We start from the raw sequence: 7,023 nt of genomic DNA on the forward strand, positions 1-7,023 counted from the left end.
GGGCCATTTGAGCAAATAGGTTGGGCCTTGGTTTTGGGTCAAGTAAGAAAAACAGTAAAATGGTCTTTTACCCTAGATATTGGACAAATAGCATAGATTCTTGATTATGGGTCGAGATCCAATTATTAATTGGATATTATTTGATGATGTTAGCACAAGGATTTTTCGGACCAGCAGACCAAGATTATTTGAGAGATTTAACAGCTAAGGTGAGTTTCCTCACTGTGTTTAGCGAGTGGATGACACCAATGTCGGTGCATAGTTTGTTATGTTTAGGATGCTAGTTGTCTGCGTGACTCTTGCATGTGTTACGTGTTTATACGTTTACCAGGCGGGTCCAGATGATTATTTTTGTGCTATTTATCTTTGTGATTTTTATGCATGTGTTTATATGTTATATGTTGGGTGTATACCGGAGGGCCCAATGCGAGGCGAGGCCTGATGACTAATAGATCTGTTCCGAGCGGGGACCGATAACGGGCGGGGTCCATTGTATGTTTGATATGTATCGTATGTGATATTTATGAAACTTACTAAGCTTTGTGCTTACGTTTTTTAGTTTATGTTTCAGGTACTTCTGGTTCGAATGAGAAGAGCCCGGGATGATTGAAGTGCACACACTACATCGTTTTGCATTTTTACATTACTTTGATGTACTTGGATGTTATTGATACACTTTGATTCACCATGGTTTCTATGATGTTGTTTTGGGATAATGGTTTTATTAATTTAAAATTTGAAATTTTTAGTCTTAATTTTTGGGACGTTACAAGTTGGTATCAGAGCCTTAGTTTGAGGGATTCAGACATACTCTCGGGTGTGTCTGAACTGAAACTGAGGGTTTGGTAGAATTTTTCAAAAAGAAGTATTTTATAAAAAAAAAAAGGTTTTCTAATATAAGAAAAAGGGTGTGGTGCATGCAATCGATCGAGCTCAAGTAAGTTTTCCCAAAATACCCATACATGTTTTATGATATACTTTGATTTGTGAATTTGTGAACCGTATGCTAGTTAGGGCTAATGATCTGCTCAGGATTTGCATGATAGAATGCTAGGAGAGATGCCTTTATATGCCTACTGTGTGAGCTTGTAAACTTGCATGCTAGTACTAATTAGTCAGGGATAGGATGGTCTGTTTAGGTTATGCTTGTTCTGATTACTCGATGCTCAAATGTTGCTTGCTTTATGCTTTTAGGAGTTCCCAGTAACTTCAGCTAACTAGTAAGCAAATATAATAAGTTACTTATTTTTTAGAGTAAATAATTTTAGAAGGTTAGGTTTTAACTCTATTGCGCAGCTCGTGTCTGAATCCAACCATTGTTGTGTGAGACCTTTCATTCGAAGAATTATTTGGTGTCGGCGATATGTAATTGTATTCATGAGCTAGTTAGAGGATGTTATAGGGAGTTCCTTCTGCAACTGATGATGGAGATTAGTGTGGTGGTTGCCCTAGGAAAACCTAGGAAGAGATTTAGTGTTGGGAGCCTTGTCTTGTTGAGGATTGTAAGTGTGGTCAAGGAGTGACTTGGAGGATTCAAAGCGATCCTTGAGGAAAGTACAAATTATAAAACCTAGATTCCAAGTATTTGTTTTAACCCATGAGTTGTGTTTATTTTGCACATTTAGTCCCTGATGGCATTTCTATAAATTTGAAGACATTTGCAGTACGCAGGGCGTACACCCTCGTACGTAAGGCGTACTCCAGAGTGCCTTAGAACGTTGAGCGTACACATGTATGCATGACATATGTAGTCAGAGTGCAAACCCTAAATTTTATGGTTTGGACCCTATTTAAGCTCTTTTCTGGCCTCAAGCACCTTTTTACCTTCATTCTCCATCCTTATCTCGAAAACCCTAAGTGTGTTTGTGCTTGTGAAGTTTGTTGGGGCCATTTTGGTGCATATTTGGAGCTCTTGGAGTAGAAGGAAGAACATCGAAGTGGTGGTGTTGCTTTCAAGGCTTTAGATCCAACATTTAGTCCCCCTTGTATACCATGTGGAGGTAAAACGTTCCAAACTTGATGATAGAATCTCTTGGATCTAGTTTTTCTCAAGCTGTTTCCTTTTTGGTCCAAAACTTAGCCTTATGAGTAGGAGGCACTCGAAGGCATTTGAGTTGTCCTTTCAAATGTTTTTAGGGATGTTAAGTCATAAAGTTGGGTTCTTGGTGACTAGTTTTCCCTCATGCAAGTGCTAGATGGTCTTAATGGTTTAAGAGGCTAGGGTTTTTGGTTGTAAGGACTTAATAGCCATGCTAGGCCATAAATTTGGAAACTTTATGGATTAGGGTATCTTATGTGACCTAGATCTGAAGTTTGGACGTGGGTGCTTAAGGGATTAAACACTTGATTAAGAAGTTGGCAAGCAGCCTCATACGCAGGGCGTACCGAAGGGTATGCTGAGCGTACGAGGTCAGCTCCCTGTCCTTCGGTCAACTACGAGGTATGCCCTGCGTACCGACTAAGTTAACTCAGTTGACTTTTACCTGGTTTTGACTGGGGTTTAACCTAGGGGCATTTTAGGTATTTGAATGGTAGTCTGAGTTTTGGTGGTTTTCTAATTGTAAAGGTGATTGGTAGTGTGAGTTTCGGAGCAGCGTGTCAGTTCAGCTTTCTATATGCCTTTAAGGTGAGTTTTCTCACTATATCAATGGGTTGAAGGCACTAAGGCCAACCTATTATTTGTGATATAGAGTGTTAGCTATAATTGAGATATGTATATGAAAGACCATGATTTGGCCCCTGGAACCTATATGAAAGACCAGGATCTGGCCCCTGACATTTGTATGAAAGACCAAGATCTAGGCCCTGGAAACTGTGTGAAAGACCGGGATTTGGCCCTCGATAGGAAATTGTTTGTAAGACTATGGTTTGTCCCATAGCACTAGTTTATTTATGTTTGGTGTGTGGTACTTTGTGGTTTCATTTACTTCCAGTACTAAGGGGAAAGGCCTGGCGTGATGACATTGCATTCACTCCTCACTATTTTCCGCAATTTTGATATTGTACTCTGACGATTTAACATTATTATTATGTGATGGTTTTGGAACAATGTGATGATTGTAACTTTTGTTTTTAATACAAAAAATTTTATTCTGATTTTTGGGTTGTTATAAGTTGGTATCAAAGTCTTGGTTTGAGGGATCCGGGCACACTTTCGGGTGTGTTAGAACTCAAATTGAGGAAAAGATAATCTTTTGAAAAGAAAAAGAATTTGAATTTTGAAAAAAAAAATCTTTTAAGTAAAAGAGGGGAGTGCAATGCGTGCAATCATTCGAGCTCAAGTAATTGTTTCCTAAGTTACCCATACATATTTATTGTGATTAGGATGCTTGATATGTGAACTGCATGCTAGATTAGGGCTAAGGATACCTTCAGGAACCATATGATAGAATTGTCTGATTTGTGTGATGCCTTATAGCTCAGTAGAACTTGATGCCATGTATTACTTGGAATATATATGGGCTCAATTATTTGCTAAGTGTATGCTTTCAAGTTGTATATGTTTAGGATTATATAACCCTAGAATGAATGATTTAATGTCATTTCATGTTCCTTGTTTGGTTGTGGACTTAGGGTAGAATCTTCATTTGATAGTCTAGTGATCCTACTTTCTGTATAACTTGCATTCATAAGGCAACCGACTGTGTTGATTAAGGGTTTTTGGTACTACTAGTGGTGAGGGTTGAGAGAATTCCTAGAAGAGTCTAGGATATGTATGTTGTGTATTATAGTGTGGTAACTTAGAGCAATCAAAATTTACCTTGAGAAAGTTACAGGTAGGTGCAGAAGGTAGTATTGAGCCAGTATTGCTAGATGCACAGGACCTGTACCTAAGACAAGTGTAGATCCAGGGATCCTAAGGGTACTTGTGTATTGCGAGTTTCCCTTGAGTGTTTACTGATAGTTTACATCTTGTGTTTCAGTTTGAGGATGTTGGTTAGTCGTTTGGGATTAGGAGATACCGGTGTTGGCGCTAAATCGGCTTCAGGTTCTGGCTATGGCTCAGAACCGATTGATAAGAGGCTGCTGGAGCTCATTGAAGCCGAGTTTACTCGCAGTATTCTTGATGCTACCTCGTAATCTTCGGTATTGTCAAGGGGGGGGGGGGGGAGGGATTTTGGAACTCATGGAGGAGCAGCTCAAGTCTTTTCGAGTCGAGATTGTTGCAGGGTAGGTTGGGGCATGAACTCCCTCATTCCAAGAGTTCAAGGCGCATGGAGCTCCTAAGTTCTTTGAAGTTAAGGACCCCATCACTAGCCGTCGATGGATCGTTGGCATAGATAATGCGCAACGCACAAGCTTTTTCCCTGAGGGGGCAAAAGTGGGATTCACATCCTTCTTATTGTGGGACAGAGCATGAGACTAGTGGGAGGAGATTACTCGAGTCGTGGAGACGACAGGGGTGGTAAAGATGTCATGTGAGGACTTTTTTCAAAGGTTCCAGAGGAATTTTGCACGAGCTATAGAGGTGCAACAACTAGTGAGGGAGTTCTAGGACCTTCGCTAGACTATAGAGACTGTGACAGAAATCACCGACAAATTTAGGGAGAGGGAATTGATGGTCCCATAGTACATTGTGAATGAGGAGATGAGGAAGAAGAGATATCATGCTATGCTAATGGATGAAATTTGGGAGTTTGTTAGTTTTTCGGGGTGTAAGACCATGAATGACATGATCGAGAAGGCCCACGTGTAATGCTCGCAGATTTGGGCTAGTCAATTTAGAGACAATAAGCGCCAAAAATGACATTTTTATAGAAGATTATTTAGAATAAATAATCTTAACCAACTAATAGTATATGTCACAAGGATTCCATACATATAACGTGTGACATCCCCAAAATCTCGGCCAGAAAAGACCGTTTTTCATTTATGCTTTAAAAATATTTTCGGAGTAAATCCTTTTGATTTGAAAGAGTTGCGGAATTTGTTCCCAAAAATAAAACATGATAAAACAATGTTTACCAAAGCATTTCATAAAAGAAATGTATTTTTCATTATATAATCAAAACTCGGGGTGTCATGTTCCGATACAAACCAATTAGCATAAACGATAACATTACAAGTCATTCAACAAATATATACATATACAGACTTGCAATCAAAACAACTGATGGTTCATCCATCTCATGCCCTCGCGCCACTTCCTGTAATACAATTAAAACTGAGTGGGTCAGGCTTGGGAGCCTGGTGAGCATATAGGGTTTTCAACCCACAATAAATAATCATATTTAATTTTCACCAACCAACAATAACCCAATTACCCATTCCCGGTATTCTCACTTTATGTCCCTAAAACAACTAACACAAGGGACCTTGTCTAAGAATATTTCATCGGGGCGACAACACATGCTTCGGGGGTACCTCAGCAATATAAGCCAAATAAGGCAACCATGAGGGGGATGGAGTACAACGAATGAACACCCGAGTTCATTAACACCTACAGGTGGCGAACCTGCTAATGTTTCCACAAGACTGTCTAGAATAGCCAGTGGTCGTCATCTAAACTCCGCTAGATGACTAAATCAAACAACAACGAGGCCTCTCATCTGTTTATTACACACCAACTATCTACCGATGTTCTACCCAACATATTAGTAGATAAAATATACATTTTTATACATAGTTTTGAAAACCTGTATAGCATGCTTTAATCAACACATAATCCACATAACAGATGAGGCACACACACACATAACACATATCTCATAGAGAATAAATCATATCTATGAGATGGAAGAGAGCGAATACTCATTCACACATAACACAACCAAATATATACACATAGCACGTATTTTATTTAAAATACTTCATATTATTGTATTTGGAAGAAGGTAACTACACACTCACACTTATAAACAACAATATACTTAATACACTCGAACCAAACTTGTATTATTATCGTGTTTATGAAAGGTAGTATACACTCACTTGATCAGAAGATGATCGGACAGCACTACGGCTTGCAGAAGTAGTAATCCTCAGCAGATCTGGAAGATCTCTTCAAAAATCGAACTTCTCGCGGGCAGAGCTTCGGCTCGGGAACTGCACTTCTCGGGATCTTCGGGATCTCGGGACTTGCCTCGGGGCTTGAGAACAATACCGGGGCTTCGGGATATTTCTGGCACGCAAAACGATGCAAAACGGGAGAGAGAAGAGAAGAAATTGGCAATTGGGTCGGCTGCCCTCGCATCCTATTTATAGGAGGCTGGAGCCTCGGAGTACGCGGGGCGTACTGCAGTACGCAGCGCGTACTGCTTCCGAAATCGTCATTGCATGCGTCATCCGAAATGTCGACACTCTTCGGAGTACGGGGGCGTACGTCGGATTGGACCGGTGATTCGTCTTCGGATAATGCCTCCGAATTTCCATTTAAATTTAAATACAAAATAATTAATAAACTTCGGAAATTCATATCTTCTTCATACGAACTCCGTTTTCGACGTTCTTTATATCCACGCGAAGGTGAGACTACGCTCTACAACTTTCGTTTAGACTCCGTCGGCTAATTTCGAATTTATTTTTATTATTTATTTTTAATAGGCCGCGACAGAAAAACTTCGTTATAAATTCATAACTTCTTCGTTTGACGTCCGTTCTCGCCTAACTTTTTATCGCTTTGATACCAACAATGAGACCTTCAGTCCATGACCGTTAGTACCAAACACCAACGTTTTACCCAAACGTTCCTCCTTTCGGTCATTTTTCTCAGAAGCTTCCTCTTGAGCTTTCTTTATACTTTCCACAATGGTCGAGACAACTTCAATTTTCAACGCTCTTGGCCTCTTCCTTTCAAGATTGACCTTCCGACTGAGAGCATCAGCAACAACATTAGCTTTACCGGGGTGGTAAAGTATCTCGCAGTCGTAGTCTTTAAGTAATTCTAGCCAGCGTCGCTGCCTCATATTCAATTCTTTCTGATTAAAGAGGTATTGGAGACTCTTATGATCAGTGAAAAGTTTGCACTTCGTGCCATAGAGGTAATGCCTCCATATTTTTAGAGCGAAAACTACCGCTGCCAAC

This window comes from Lactuca sativa, chromosome 1, assembly GCF_002870075.4.
Source record: "Lactuca sativa cultivar Salinas chromosome 1, Lsat_Salinas_v11, whole genome shotgun sequence".
NCBI lineage: Eukaryota > Viridiplantae > Streptophyta > Magnoliopsida > Asterales > Asteraceae > Lactuca > Lactuca sativa.